We start from the raw sequence: 16816 nt of genomic DNA on the forward strand, positions 1-16816 counted from the left end.
AGCGATAAATTGTGTAAGTAAAGAAAGGAAGAAAAAAAACAGGAGTGGAAAGAAAGTGTCAAAAAGAAAAGTTCAAGAAAAATTAGTTAATATATAAAAAGTTAAGTATATATAAAAGTTTAAAAAATGTAGAAAAAATGTTAAGAACTAAGCCGAATTAAAGGAAGAGTAGGAAAGTGTTGAAAAGATAGTGGAAAAAAAAAATAAAGGGCGTATTTGTGAATGGGTAGAGGAAGGGAGTGATGGGGGGAATGAGGGATGTTGTTGACGAGGAAAGTGCTTACTCCCCCCCACCCTACCCCCATTCTACCCCTCACTTTATCCTCCTCCCTCTTCCCCCGTCACCACCACCGCCACCACCACCACCAGTCATCACCTCGGGTCAGCGAAAGGTATGTGCGAGTTTATATATTTTGTTCATTGTATTTTACCATATGCTGTGTACACACTTGCACCTGCATGATACAGTGGTTAGCACGTCTAGCTACGAATGTGTCATAGCTTTGTTGAGATTGGTAAAAGTGTGAACAGTCGCGATGGGTGTCTGCGTGAGTTCAGGCAATGTTTCTTACTGACCATTATTGTAGAAAGCCGCGCAAGGAACAAAGAAAATAAGCTTTGAAACGTTATTTTGTTTCGACAGCTCCACCCCCCCAACACACACACACATTCTCTGTTTATCTATCTATATCAGTCTGTCTATCTATCATCTATTCATCTATCTATCCATCTATCTTTGTATCTATCTATCTAACTATCTATGTATATCTATCTACCTATACGTCTATCTCGTAAACTAAGAGCAGGAGAAACAGGTACATGAAGAAAGTAAAACTCATAGCCTGCTTGCTGAGTGAAAGGATGAAATGTGGAGATGAAATTGCAGAAAAGGAGGAGGAGGAGGAGAAGGAGGAGGAGGAGGAGGAGGAGGAGGAGAAGGAGACAGGTGCAGCGCTTTACAACACGAGTTAATTATACACCTGGTGGCGGGGAGCTTATTTCAGTCTCAGTGTGATCCACCTCGGCGCACCTGGCGGCCACCTACATGGACACAGGGTAGAGCGGGTGGAGGAGACACGCTACTTCCTTAATGGCAACAACAATAATAATAATAAAAAAAAATCTTATCTTTTCACTTATTCGCTTGACTCCATTAGGTTTTGATTTTACTTTCTTCGGTTTATTGTTTGTAGTACATATTGTCTGTTATTTAGATGAGGATAAAAGAGAGGAAAGAGAACAGGAGTTAGATTTGAAATGGAGGAAGGAGGGACTGCAATAGGGGGATATATATGTATTGGAAAAATGTGTGTGCAAAGACTAACGAGTGTAAAGGGAAAAAAGACAGTTTGAGTCTTGCGAATGAATGAATGTGACGAAAACAGATGGTTAGGAAATGATGAAGCTGTAAAAGGGTAGAAAAAGGGCATTGGGAGTTAAACAGAAAAAGAAGGAGATAAAGAAAGTGCTCAGAAAAAAATGTTTGGAGAAGGAAATAAAGGAAAGGAGTTTGGGGGACATACAGGGAAAGAGATTAACTAACAAGGGATTAAAAACGAAGGAAGGACAGATGACTGGGAAAGAAAGCCAGATAGGAGAGAAATAAAAATGGAGGGAAGAGAGAGGGGATAAAGTAGATTGGAAAGGGAGGCAAGAAGGAAGAGAAGGAAGGAAAGGAAAGGAGAAAGAGGAAGAGGAAGTATTCATTGTAACGGTGTTCGTGTGACCTTCCTGCCGTTGACTAATTCCCCTTCGAGACTTGATTTGCAGATAACTTTAGCTAGCGTGAGTTGTTGAAATAGTTGTGGTAGTAAGAAAAAAAAGAAGAAAAAAAAAGATTAAGAAGTGTAAAGGGAGTTGAGGTGGAGGAGGAGGAGGAGGAGGAGGAGGGGGGAATGAAAAGGCAGGGAAGGAGAGGGAAGCGCGGGAGAGGAACCACGGCCGTGCAGGTTTTAAACAAGTGGTGATTCATTCAGTGATAGCGATATGGAACAAGCGGATATATATTTTGATAGTAGGTATTAGCGGCTGAGTGGGAGTTTACCGGCGCTTCATTTAGAGACCACAGGCTTATAATGATCAGGTGTTGTGCAGGTACTACTACTACCACTATTACTACTTCTGCAAGGGACTAAACAAGGTAGAGCAGGGGGGCGTCGGCGAAGTGGGAGGGTTTGAAAATAGAGAGTACAAAGTGGATGGCGAAGAGAGGGCGGGGAAGAAAGGTTGTATATGTGTTTGGTGGCGTGGGGAAGTAAGGCGAAGGGTGGAGTAGATGTTGCTGTGCTATCAAAGAATCTAGTGGTATCGTCGCTATCATCCTCTGCATCACTATCATCTTCCTCATCACCATAATCATCAGCGACTCGTAGATTTTCTTTCACCATGCACCTTATCATAGCCCCTTACCGGGTATGCCATTGTAATCCATTGGTTTATGGACTGAATTATTAACGGCTCCTTTAAATTATCTTATGCTTTTGTTTGCGAGAAGAGGTGAGGAGGCAGAAAAGAGTATGAGAAGAGGCTATGCAGCATATACCAGAAAAAAAGATGAAAAAGAGAGGAAAAATATGAGATGGGAGGTGACTAGCGTGTTAGAGTGAGAAAGACGATTAAAAAGAAAAATACCCTTTGCTAGAACTGAAGAGGAGAAGGAAAGGAGATTGAAAAAATTAAAATGACAGATGACTACGAGGGAGGAAAGAGAGGAGTAACACTGAAGGCAATGCGCACTTCAACATAAGTGAAGAGATAAAAAAAAAAAAAAAAACGAGGATCAGGAGAAGGAATTGGAGATGTGTAGCAGGGAGGAGGAGAGAGTCTCATGCTCCTAATCTTGTTATCTCAATGTTTATCTTAAAACTTCGCCACCATACTCTTGCTGTTTTTTGTTCTTTCTAACCCAGCGGCAGTAAGTGTGTGCGTGTGTATCGGACGGATCGCTCATAAAGACTCTTATCGGTTTATCTGGACCTCGCATCGGTAGCTTGAGGGGCAGTTCTTTAACACGAGGTATGAAGACGAAAATAAAAATGGCTGGAAATTCGAGTCATGTCAAGGCTGGGCAGACGGATGGGAGAGCTTTATGGGCCGGCGCGGTGGTCATGCGGAGGTTCAGCAGGATAACACGAGGCTGATAGGAGCAAGCTGTCAGGTGTTTGGCTCTGCAAGGAATGTTGTGAGTGAAAAATGAAGGGAGCTATTTATGGAGCAACGCGGTGGTCATGCTGAAATAATACGTAGGATAATATAAAGAAAAAATAGTTATATGTTAGAAGGCATTTTGGTCTGCAAGTAATGTTTTTAGTGTCTTAAGTCTCTGAAAGGTGACACTAACTGGGATGTTTTACAAGGGATTTATCGTTGGTGTCCGTCGTGTTTTGAGGGGGGGGGGGGGGGCACCACATTTTCTACACCCCGTATACTAAGCATTTACTACACGGCACATCTACAACTGTAACAGTTTTTGACCTCCGTCCTAGGGCTCAATGCATTCAGGCTAAAAATCGGGCCAACAGAGTACTGGGTTTCATCTCAAGGAGCGTAAGCAATAGGAGCGCTGAAGTCATCCTCAAACTTTACTTGGCACTAGTTAGACCTCATCTCGATTATGCAGCTCAGTTCTGGTCCCCCTACTATAGAATGGATATCAAGATGTTAGAATCTGTACAGAGGAGGATGATAAAGATGATTCAGGGGGTGAGAAACTTGCCTTATGAAGACAGGCTGAAGCATTTAAATCTGCACTCTCTAGAAAGGCGAAGGTTGCGACGAGACTTGATCGAAGTCTATACGGATGAAGGGCTTAAATAAAAGGGATGTCAATAAGATTTTGATTGTAAAAGAGCCAGGTAGGACGCGTGGCAATGGTTTTAAGTTAGACAAATTCAGATTCAACAAAGACATAGGCAAAAATTGGTTCACCAATAGAGTGGTGGACGAATGGAACAGGCTTGGGAGCCATGTTGTGGGTGCCAATACCATAGATACATTCAAGAAGAGGTTAGATAAAGCCATGGATGGTGAGGTAAGGTGGGGCTGAGTGTACAGGAGCTGCCTTGGAAAGGCCAACCGGCCTCTTGCAGACTCCGTATGTTCTTATGTTCACTGCAGGTATACACACCTCTACACGCACAAGTCTTTCACGTGCTTCCCCACATACGCGTACAGATACATTAGCAAATACCTGCGCATTATGTACACCCATATATACACACCTGCACTCACACGTACAGACATACATAGAAAATTTATTCATACATGTAAAACTACTGCTCACTTGTGACTTCAAATGCACACAGGTTATCCGTTTGTGATTTACGGACACGCATGGGTACTTACGGACACGCACATGTTCCCCCACGCACACACCTACATGCAAATACAGCGGCATACATACAGGGACATTAATAAACATTCTCACCTACCCAGCGAGCGCAAATCATCCTGGGAAGATAGAGGCTTTCGTCGACACACACACACACACACACACTCACACACACACACACACACACACACACACACACACACACACACACACACACACACACACACACACACACACACACACACACACACACACACACACACACACACACACACACACACACACACACACACACACATTTTTACACCATCATTATTTTCTTATTTTTCATTTCATTTTTACTTTTGTTTTCTTTCGGTTCAGCTTCGGACGCTCAGGTGCTGTGAGGACTTTAACTTAAATTATATTGTGTAATTTACCGCAATCACTTCTAATAACCCGCATTGACTCTTTGCTGCTCCTGTGATCTCCGCCCCTTGTCCAGCGGCTCGGAGCTTGTTGACAAAGTGTGAGATAAATTAACCCCCTCTGCGACTCACCCATTACTTAGCAAAGATTCCACTAACGCCACCACCACGGCGTCCACCTAACCCTCCGAGCGCCTCTATAATCAAAATATATTAAAGTGCAGATGCGTTCTTTAGTTTGTCTGTTTCTTTGTGTTTGTCTGTATTTGTTTTCTGTCTGGTTCTCTCTCTGTCTGTATCCTTCTGTCTGTGTGTCTATCTGTCTGGCTGTTTCGAGTGTTTTTTGTTTTTGTTTATCTGTATGTGTGTTTGTCTGTCTGTCTGCATGTATCCGTTTTTCTTTTTGTATCTCTCTCTCTCTCTCTCTCTCTCTCTCTCTCTCTCTCTCTCTCTCTCTCTCTCTCTCTCTCTCTCTCTCTCTCTCTCTCTCTCTCTCTCTCTCTCTCTCTAATACCACCACCATCACCGGTCGTAGGATGGCGCTCCAGGTTGGTTTTTGGTTCAGTTCTTTCTTTTCCTTGCTTCCCCCATCTCCCGCCGGCCATCAGGCTCTTCAGGAGGAGATAATTGCTGGTATCATTACTTCATTCACGTAAATAAGGCACGACGTCGGGGTGTTGGTTGTCTGCCGTAGGAATGGAGGAGATCAAGACACCGGTAAATGCTGAAAGGCGTTGGTTTAAAATTGCATCCATTTCCCGGAGTTCTCTTATAACCTCGAGTGATCTGATATAGGTGGAGGGTGTAGGGGGTTAGACTGCAGTGGAGGAAAGGTGGAAGGGGTTTGGAGTTCAGTGGGTGATGAGTGGAAAGAGTGTGTTACTGAATGGTTTGATAAGAGTGCGTTTGATAGGTTGGAAGATGTTGCGGAAAGCACGAGAGGAAACGCTGAAGTGAAAAGTTGAAGAATGTGAAGATATATAATGGGTGAAGGATATTGATGATGGGGGGCTTAGGTCGAAGGAAAAGAGGAAGAAAATAAAACGGAACGGATTCAGCTGGTTGGGGGAGGGGGGAGTGGGAAGGGTAAAGAGGTCTAAGTGGGTTGGGGGAGGGAGACTGAAGGATGCTCATCAAAGCTTCATCGTGGAAAATTCAAGTGTTCAAATATATTTTTTTCCCGTAGCAAATGGACGGCTCGGTGGATTGAGTGGACCAGGAAGGGTGAGTGGGGGGGAGTGAAGACTTTTTGGGTGGTGGGTGGTGAGGGGGAGGGTCATCGTGTGTGCCCTGGAATGTTATATATATTTTCTTCAAAAGGACCGAGACAAAAAAAGGGATAAGATTATAGCTCGGCATCGATGGATAACTCTATTTGAGAAAATTTTGTACGGATCATCCTTCTTGTTACGGGCGGTTATTTATTTCTCTATAAACACACAGCGATGTCTTGTTCCCCGTCCAAGACAAGCCAGAGGTCGATTACAGAGACGTGCGAGGGTCTGGATGCCGTCCACCACCACCACCACCATAACCACCATCATCATCAGGTCTTCGTGGACTCGTTCTTCATCTCGTGGACTTCACTCGACGCAGCGCAACCCACCGCGATGTCAGGAAACGAGAGGTACCACTCAACCAGAGACACGACCATCGCCGCGGTCACAATGCGGGAGTCAGGAACACGGAATGGTCAGACACGTTTTCTTTTGTGCCAAGCAGCGGGAGCGGCAGAGGCAGCGGCGGCGTCTGGAGTGAAATCAGAACTCGCCAAAGCGTGCGACACTGTGGAACGCAACCCCAAACCGGTTTTCCACAGCGGCTAACTGACTCCTGAGGTTGCCCTGCGCCTTAAGTCATGCGCTGACGAATACTGGGAAGGCACGGCGTACACAGCACATTCTAAACCTTATTCATGGGGCGTAAGCTTCACACATACTCGTTGCCGCGAAGAATATTGGACGGGGAGTGATAACCGTGGGTGTGGCGGAGGCTGAGGCGGTCGGCGGGGTGAGGAACGCTGGGGTGGCCGTTCCTGAAGGGCCCGGACGAAGAGCACAGACATTTTTAGGGGCCCCTCCATCAGATAATTGTCTCAGTCACAAGGGCTTAGTTAGGGCCCGACGCAGCCAAGGTAAACTTTCCGCGTGTTAGTCAGCGGCCGGACACTAAGTTGTTCCTCTGGGCGAGATCATCAAGCATGACCCAGGGTGGCTGCACACACACACACACACAAACAAACACACACACACTGCAGGTCGGTATGAAGAATGTGAAAACGGTTCTGCCACCCTTGAATACAAACGCAAAGGGCCTTTATAAGCTGCACAACCGCTTCCAGCCCATTAATCGCTCCTCCGTAAGTGGAACAAAACAATTAGTCCGTCCTGGGGAATTTATGCTGAGACACACACACACACACACACACATACAGAGAGAGAGAGAGAGAGAGAGAGAGAGAGAGAGAGAGAGAGAGAGAGAGAGAGAGAGAGAGAGAGAGAGAGAGAGAGAGAGAGAGAGATTCCTGTTCTTGCGATCTTTGTTTTGTTGATATTTTTGTTGTAGCGCGTGTAGTGTTGATGCTGGTAATGGTGTTGGAGGTGGGCACGCTTGTTAGCACTTGTATGTTCCTCCTCCAGGTGGCATGTTTCCTTACGTGTTCCCGGCATTTTTTTCTGCTCGGTGATTTTTTCCTCCTGCTGGTGCTCATCTTCCTCCACCTCCTCCTACTCGCCTTCCTCCACCTCTTCATTCACCTCCTCCTTCTCTTTTTATTTCCTTTTCCCTTTTCCCTTTCATCTCACGAAATCAAAAATAAGAAGTACATAAAGAGAATTATTTAAGGAGCTGCTGACTGTGTGTCCTTCCAAAGTCCCGCCGCCACTTGTTATGTTAGCCCGCAAGTGTAGCGAGCAAGCACAGCCACCCTCTGCAATGATGGGGGAAAAGGAGGTTCAAAAAGTAGACCTGGCACTTATTACATTGCTTGGGAGATGATGATAATACAGTCATTACATGCCCCACCGTACGCCCCGCTCCCCATGCTCCCCACCCCTCACCTCCAACGCCGTCTCTCATAAGAAGAAGAGAAAAAAAGAAAAGCTAAATGCCATGTTATTCCGTGTGTAATTTGATATTGTATATTACTTGGAGCCCAACTTAACCTCCCCCCCCCCGTCTGTGCAGTGGTTAGCTGGTACTCCTGCAGCTCTAGAACAATATTTTTCTGTCTTTTTGTATTACCTTTGTCATTCTCTCCGTTTTTGTGTCTTAAACTAGTGTACACCAAATGTTACGTTAGGGTATTATTAACACTACCGTCGTGTTTTTTTTTCCCTCTTTCCATTCTGTCTGTCTCATCATGACTCTCTCTCTCTCTCTCTCTCTCTCTCTCTCTCTCTCTCTCTCTCTCTCTCTCTCTCTCTCTCTCTCTCTCTCTCTCACTCTCTCTCTCTCTCTCTCTCTCTCTCTCTCTCTCTCCTTTTTTTTTCCACATAGAATCTTTTCTCTCTGTCTCTCTCTCTCTCTCTCTCTCTCTCTCTCTCTCTCTCTCTCTCTCTCTCTCTCTCTCTCTCTCTTCCTCCTCCTCCTCCTCCTCCTCCTCCTCCTCCTCCTCCTCCTCCTCCTCCTCCTCCTTCTCCTCCTAGAACTAGGATTAAAATCCACTCTTTCAAAATTTGCCGACGACACAAAGGTGGGTGGGAAGGCCCTCACGACAGCAGTCTGCGAAATTATCCAGAGAGATCTGAACCAGATCACTCAGTGGTCAGAAAAATGGCAGATGTCCTTCAACTCTGCTAAGTGTAAAGTAATGCATATCTGGTCCAGAAACAGCAACCACACATAGATACCACATGGATGGCGAACCACTACAGGTAGTGCAAGAGGAAAGAGACCTCGGGGTCACCATCAGCAGTGCCTTGAAACAAACAAAACACTGCAAGTCTGCCTGTAAGAAAGCCAATACTTTGCTCGGGTTCATAGCGAGGAACTCCGAATACAAGACGCCGGGAGTTATGTTATCCTTGTACATTTATAATTCGCTGGTAAGGCCTCACCTGGAATACGCCGTGCAGTTCTGGTCTCCAAATTACAGAAAAGACATTGGATTACTTGAGAAAGTACAGCGCCGCGCCACGAAGATGATACCATCACTGAGGACGAAACCTTACGAAGAGCGACTCGAGCGACTCAACCTCTTCACGTTGGAAAAGAGACGACTGCGGGGAGACATGATGCAAGTCTTTAAGTACCTGAACAATCTCAGCAATGTTGATCACTCCAAACTCTTCACGCTACAAACTAACCCGAGGACAAGGAACAATGGAAAAACAATTCAAGCAAAGCGATGCAATACCGACATCGGCAGGAGTTATTTCTCGAATAGAGTTGTTCGTCACTGGAACAGCCTTCCTGCAGAAGTGGTTAGCGCAGACAATCAACTCCTTCAAGAAACGCATTGATCGGCACTTTGCTGCATCGGGAGTGAACTGAATGTATCCAGGAGTAGGTAAACAAGTGCTTTAATCCTTCCCGCAAAGCACTGCTGTGGCTGACGGATTGATTAAATCACTGAAAGCAGGCAGCCTTGTAATGAGCCAACAGGCTTTCTGCTGCTTGCTCGTCCATGTTTCCATGTTTCATCCTCCTCCTCCTCCTCTATCCATTACCACCACCACCACCACCACCCCACCACCACCACCACCACCTTACCACCCGGTCCTTGCATGTCCTCTTCACCGCTGCACAAGTTGTCATTTTCAGACCTTTCCTCGGGTTAACAAAGGTAAGCACCATGATTAGGCGTGTTGCAACCCTTTCACAACAAGCTGCGTTCCGCCATACAATGTTGTCTGCCATTCCCGACACGCTCCCGCACTCCATTAGCTCTCAGGTCCCCCAAATTAGTGACCTGTTAATGCTTTGATTCGGTGATCATTATGTTGTCGATGTTCTGCAGGGTAATACGCCGTCACTCCCAGCCTAACTGCTCGTGGAATTGCAGGTTTTAAAGTCATGTTTTGTTTGCTAAGTACGTTTCTTTATCATCATGTTTGAATTGATGTTAGTAGCTACCTATCATATCGTTCGTGAATATATCTCTTTAACTAGACTTTGACAGTATTTTTAAAGTCTTCAGATGATTTGCCGCCTATCTTTCACTAGATTTTGACAGTATTTTTAAAGTCCTCCGAGGATTTGCTGTCTTGGTTTTTCTTATTGTCTTCCTGTTATTTGGTGCTGTGTGACATGTATTTTAGTGGCGGGGTGTGTTCAGACAAGACTGCACGTAGAGAAAACTATTGAGGTGAAGGAGTTGGGAAAAGGAGGAAAGAGAATGGGGGACGAAAGGTGGAAGGTGATGAAAGAATGGAGGGAAGCTGAACCGAAAGGATGGAAAAATAGGAAGGAATGAGTTATATGTATTAGAGAATAAAAAGGCAGGATCGCGTACACACACACACACACACACACACACACACACACACACACACACACACGAGAGAGAGAGAGAGAGAGAGAGAGAGAGAGAGAGTTGTTAGTTAGAGTGATGTCAAGGAAGAATAAAATAGAAGGGAAAAATAAATAAGTAAATCAGTAAAATATAATAATAGAAAAGTAGTTATTATTGAGTTTGTTCATAATGGGAAAGGAAAAAAAATATTAGCAGCGAAGTAGGATGAGAAATTTGTGAACGTAAGACGATGAGAAAGGATAACTACCAAAGAAGAATTAAATAGAAGGAGAATTAGACGGTAAATGAACTAGGAAGCGGAGGAGGAAAATAAGAAAAGATCGGAATACTCTCAACCATCAATAAAAAAAGTAGGTGGAAAATAAAGTAGGAGGTGGAGGAGAAGAACAAGAAAATAAAGCAATACTCTCAACCATCAATAAAAAAGTAGGAGTCGAAGGAAAATAAGAAGAATACAAGACACGAATACTCTCAGCCATCTGTCATAAGGTGAAAAAAAAATCCACGCCCTCCCTGTACTACTTTTCCCCGTCACGTTCACATGATCCCGAACTGAGCCCACGAGAGTAATAGATTTTCCTGCCGTGGGCGTGGAAGGCGTGACGGGGTGCGTGAGGCGGGGGGGGAGGGGGGGTTAGGTGGAGAGGGCGTGGCGTGGTGTAGAAAGCTTGTGTAGGCGCGAGTGAAGCGTGAGTGTGGCGGCAGCTGCGTAGAGTTTAAGAGAAGCGTGTAAATGGGTGGATAGGGAAGGTGGTTAGGTAATAGGGTTGATACAAGGGCTGGTGGGTAGAATAGGTAGGCGGAAATGATGGGTAGGAAGGTTTGGGTGGCTGATGGTGTGTGGATGGATGGAAAGGTTGGTGGGGTGGATAGGTGGGTGCAACTGGATAGAAGGGTTGATGGGGAGAGTTGATATACAGAGAAGGTGGTTAGAAGAATTATTGGTGAGCATGGATAGTGGAGAAACTGGGTTGGTTGGTCGGAAGAATTGATGGGGAGCATGGATAGGTGGAGATGTTGAGCGGGTGGAGTAGCTAGGTGGGTGGGTTATGTGGATGTTTTGGGTGCAATGTATGTTGGATGGGCTGCTGGATTGGTGTATGGAGGAGAGTATGGGTGTGGGTGTAAGTGGGTTGGACGCATACTTCGCTCACCTTCCCCCACCAACAGAAAAAAAAAGACAGTTACATCGATATCAATTGTTCAAAAGCTAAAAAAACACGAAAAAAAAGTAAGAAAAAGTTAGCAGAAACAACCGATGCTGCAAAACTGGAAACTTGTGTCCTACGAAAAAAAAATATTGAAGCTCCACCCTCAACACACAGTCTCGCCGTAAACTCATAACCTGAAGATCTGAGTAAAAGTTGCGGAGGAAAATACAATAATCTGGAGATGATATCGAGTTTTCACACTCCTATAACTGTACAGGGGGAGGAAAAGGAGGAGGAAGAGGAGACCGAAGTGAGAGGGAATAGAAAGAAACAAAAGAAAAACGAGAAAACGAAATGGTGCCTGAAAGAGAAGGAGAGAGAAGAGAAAAAAAAGAAAGAAAAAGGAAAAGCGAGAAAGATAATGTATGAAAAAAAGATCAAGAACAGAGACGAGAAGAAAGGTAAAGGAAAAAGACGCTGAAAAAGGAAAAGGTAAGCGATGAAATCAGGGCAATGGTTAGACCGCGGGAGGGGTCGGGCGCCTGGGTGGAGAGCTGGGCAGTCACACAGCAGGAGGGAGAGGTCAACCCGCATCATGACTTGTACGGAGAAAGGAAAGAGAAGAGAAAACGGGCGGGAGAGGAAGAGAAAATAGGAGTAATTCATCACTGAGTTAGACGGGAGGAGAGAAGAGCAGTGAGCGAGGAGAAGGGGAAGGAAAAGTGAGAGAGCGGCTGGGATTAGAAAGGGAGGTTATGAGAAGGAAGAGGCTGGCAGGGAGGTAAAAAGGGATGGGTATAGAGAAACAAAATATGAGCGTGGAAAGTACACGATACTGGAAGCACTCTTGGGCTTTAGGATCTTTTTTTTTTTTGCACTGGAACACAAGTACTATTGCATTGGGCTTAAATCCTATACAAGCATGACCTTGTTAATACTTTTCAGCGTTTGCAATAGTATAATCAATATTTGACATTCAAATAGTGTAAATCTTATATTCTACTGAGATACTTTGTTTGTATGATGCTTCAGACCTGTGTTGCACCCTAGTTCTTCCTCAAGTCTGCCTCCGCTGGTCATGTTCACTCTGCTTGTCCTTGAGAGTACTTATTAATTCATCATGTTCATGGGGTCCAAGTACACGCACAAGGCAAAGAGAGGATACGGAATGGAGTGGGAAAGTGAGGGGAATAAGAATTTTGTATGGGTACAGGAGGAAGGAAGGAGGCGTAGAAGAATAAAGAAAGGGATGAGATGCGAGGAGAAAGACTAAGGTGATTGTGGGAAGTTTAAATGGAAGTATGATAATATATGAATATAGAGTAGAAGGAAGGATATCAGGAAAGAAGTTGATAATAGAGGTAAAGGAGCTGAGATGAAACCGAAGGAAAGAAGTTGTGTGCCGAGTAATAGAAATGTCATGAAGGAGAATGAAATGATGGAGGAAAAATATGTATGATAACGATTGGAGGGAAGAATTAAAGAGAGATTGGTGAGAGGGTGACTGATAAATAACTTTCGGTGGAGTGAGGAGCAGAACAGACGGACGGACGGAAAGTGTTATTAACGCAGATAGCTTAACCCTCTTCATAACACACACACACACACACACACACACACACACACACACACACACACGCACTCGCACACGCACACGCACGCTCTCTCTCTCTCTCTCTCTCTCTCTCTCCAGCCCCCCCCCCATTCCCTATTTCACAGTCTCTCACAAAGTCAGTCATTTCTTACCACCGAGACTCTTGGGCGAAAATTCTTCATTAAGTCGACGATCGGCAGTGAATGGCAACGTGGCCTCCACCGTCTACTAATAATTGGCGATGACCCTCGATGACCTTACGCGGTAATCGGCCCCAGCAGCGTGACCACCTAGACATTGCCATCACTCCTTCCTCCTTCATGCCATGCCTCCCCCACCGCCTTCGATACACCCGTCCCAGCTCAGCCGCCTCCATCTACCTTCATCTCCCAGCAAAGAGGCCGCCATTGCATATCTTGTGTCTCATGGAAGTGGTGTGAGGCTACGAGAAGGGCGCTTGAGAGAGGCTGGTGGTGGTAGGGGAGGAGATAAAGGTGAAGGAAGAGAAGAAGGATGTCAGCAGGAGGAAAACTGATGTGAGCAAGAGGAAGAGAAGGTGGTGGATTAAGAAGGGGGATGAGAGGGGGAGGATATGAAAGGAGATAGAGGAAGAGAAATAGGAAGAAGAGGAGGAGGAGGAGACAGGGGAGAAGGAGGGCGGCAAGGGGATGGAAGTGAACAAGGGGGAGGAAGAGGAGTGGTAAGGTGGTAGCATAAAAGGTTCAGCTTAGAAGGAGAAGAAGAAGAAGAAAAAAAAGAAGTAGAAGAAGAAAAAAAGAAGAAAAAGAAAGAAGAAAAAAGAACGAGAAGTAGAAAAAGGAGGACGAGGAAGAAGAGGTGGAAAGAAAAAGGAACTATATGAATTCGGAAGGTGTGCATCGTTTTCAAAACCTGTGCGTTTATATTTATTTGGTCGCGGGCGCGCGCACATGTGAGCGTGTGTGGGTGGGTGGGTGGGGTGGGGGGGGGAGAGGTACGTGTGAGTGTGGGTGGATGCGCGGGCGCGCGTGCTTGTGCCTTTGAATTTGGGCCTTAGGTTCTTATGAATGAGCTTAAAACCCAAATGCCGGATCTTCGGGTACGGCTGGAATCTCACATCACACCCACACACAGCCGGGAGGTGTGACACAACCCCCCACTGACACCCAGCACCCATACACAGCTGGGTGGACAAGAGACAGAGTGAAGGAGAAAGGGAGATAAAAGGAGAGAGCTCATCCGTCTACACACCCCACAGGAATGCAACGCGGGACCACAGGGTTGTGTGTGAGCCGACCACCGCCCTTTATGTCACTCCTACAAGAAAATATAGGTAAATGGGAAAATGTACGTAATTGGGGGGGAAGGTAAAGGAATTTGTTGTTCAGACGTAACCTTGATGTATAGTCTATCCTAGCCAATATAAAAGTTTAAAATAACAAAAGAAAACGGGAACTAAAAAGAACTCATGCCACGAGAGGAAATTGAGGAGGAAAAAAAAGTGCAAACGATAAGTCAATAATTTTGTGTGTAGCTTAAGGCTGTGCTGAAGGCTATTGGGAGGAGGTGGAGGAGCAGAAGGAGGAGGCGGCGGAGGAGGAGGAGGCGGAGGAAGAGGAGGAGATGGGAGGAGAGAGAGAGAGAGAGAGAGAGAGAGAGAGAGAGAGAGAGAGAGAGAGAGAGAGAGAGAGAGAGAGAGAGAGAGAGAGAGAGAGAGAGAGAGAGAGAGAGAGAGAGAGAGAGAGAGAGAGAGAGAGAGAGAGAGAGAGAGAGAGAGAGAGAGAGAGAGAGAGAGAAGACTGAAACTTGTTGGGAGAAGAGGGGAACATAGTCAAAGTTGTAACAAAATATTTAAGAAAAGTAAACTAAAAACGCCAACCACGAGAGAGAGAGAGAGAGAGAGAGAGAGAGAGAGAGAGAGAGAGAGAGAGAGAGAGAGAGAGAGAGAGAGAGAGAGAGAGAGAGAGAGAGAGAGAGAGAGAGAGAGAGAGAGAGAGAGAGAGAGAGAGAGAGAGAGAAAGTCGTTAAAGAAGTAACAAGTAGGCAGGCAATTAGGATGTGGCGAGATCAATTATATACTCAAAAGAAAAATGATGCGAAAGAATTATAGGATGGAAGGCGATTGAGGGATGGGAAAAACGAGAGAGAACTAGGGACGTAAACGAACTGATGAACGTGAAGTCACACCAGCAAATAACCACACAATCCACCTGTCCCAAAGTGTTAATTACCTGAGCGTTAGAGGGTGAGCCGAGTTACCTGTCAAATGGGGACCGGCACTTTTCTTCTCCTCCTGCTGGTTCTCCTCCCACTGTCCTCCTCCTAATCCGCCTTCTTCTCCCTTTCTCTCTTCTTCAAATCATTCTCCTATACCTCCTTCGCCTCCGCTTCTGCCTCAGCCTCCGCCTCCGCCTCCGCCTCCGCCTCCTCCTCCTCCTCCTCCTCCTCCTTCTCTCGTCCTTTTTCTTCTCCCTCTCCTACTCCTTTTCCCCCTCGTATTTCCCCAACTTCTTTTCCTGTTCATCTCGTTCTCCTTTTATTTTTCCTCCATGTTCTCCTCCTCCTCCTCCTCCTCCTTTAGTAGACGGATGCATGCCTCGTCGTAGGAAATTAAATGATAAATAATGATAATAAAAATAATAAAATGCGCGCCACTCACTGATAAGGCCGGAGATCGGAGAGACTGGGCGTGGTAATTGATGGGAGCCAGTACGCCGGCGGTCCTAATCAGCCGCTGCCTCGTGTAAAGTGACAAAAAGGAAAAAAAAATAATAGTGCCTGACAGAACGGGGAGGATAAGGCGAGTGATGAGAAGAGGAGAAAGAATAAGAGAGAGAGAGAGAGAGAGAGAGAGAGAGAGAGAGAGAGAGAGAGAGAGAGAGAGAGAGAGAGAGAGAGAGAGAGAGAGAGAGAGAGAGAGAGAGAGAGAGAGAGAGAGAGAGAGAGAGAGAGAGAGAGAGAATGTTTTTAAAAAGCTATTTGTTTGTGATTCACTCCGAGAATATCGAGTGTGTGTGTGTGTGTGTGTGTGTGTGTGTGTGTGTGTGTGTGTGTGTGTGTGTGTGTGTGTGTGTGTGTGTGCGCCCTTTCAGTCTGCTAATCTTTTGAGTGTAGAATGTGTAGAATGACATGTATTCACTTCAGGTTTGTTGTTCTTTGTTGGGTACACTCCGGCGATTGTTGCTTCATTTGGTCGTGGCATGCATAATTTACCGGTGATTTCGCGCCGGTGACGCTATTCAGGTGCTGTCCTTTTGCTGCTGTCGTTGTTAGTGGCTGCTCACAAGAGTGGCAAGAAACATGCAGTGTGTGAGGAGAATCTTTGCATCTTGTAATTTCTTAGTGCCCTGTGCACTGACACACGGCGTACCTCTCTGGTGATGTTGAAATATCAGTCCTTCATTAATTAATGGCGACGATCCGAGAGGGAGTAAAGCGTGTAGCCCTTGGGGTTTTTCAAATAGCGTTTAATAATACTTTATGAGGATTTTTTTATAAGCATCTTGAATATAATATAGAAAATTAGTCTATTTTACATATATAGTCTCTAGCTTAAATCGCCAACCCGGCTATTACAGTAATGCTATGAAAGCGATACAACCTTATTAGAAGAGAGATCACATGACAGACTGACCCAGCCACGAGCCCCCAACCACAAGTTCAAGAAACAATGTGTTTTCCGGTGCCACATCTCGCCTTCGTAACCCCGGGAATAATATCTTGGGAAGGTACCTCTTTAGAATGCTGTCCTTGAGCATCCACATCAAGGATCTGTTTCCGCTTTAAGATTTCGGTGAGGAGGCGTGCAGGAGCCTGTGTCGAAAGGTTACCACTACAGGAAGAGAAGATGACGCCACTATAAACACTTGCCTGCGCCAT

The sequence above is a fragment of the Eriocheir sinensis genome, chromosome 17, assembly GCF_024679095.1.
Source record: "Eriocheir sinensis breed Jianghai 21 chromosome 17, ASM2467909v1, whole genome shotgun sequence".
Lineage (NCBI taxonomy): Eukaryota > Metazoa > Arthropoda > Malacostraca > Decapoda > Varunidae > Eriocheir > Eriocheir sinensis.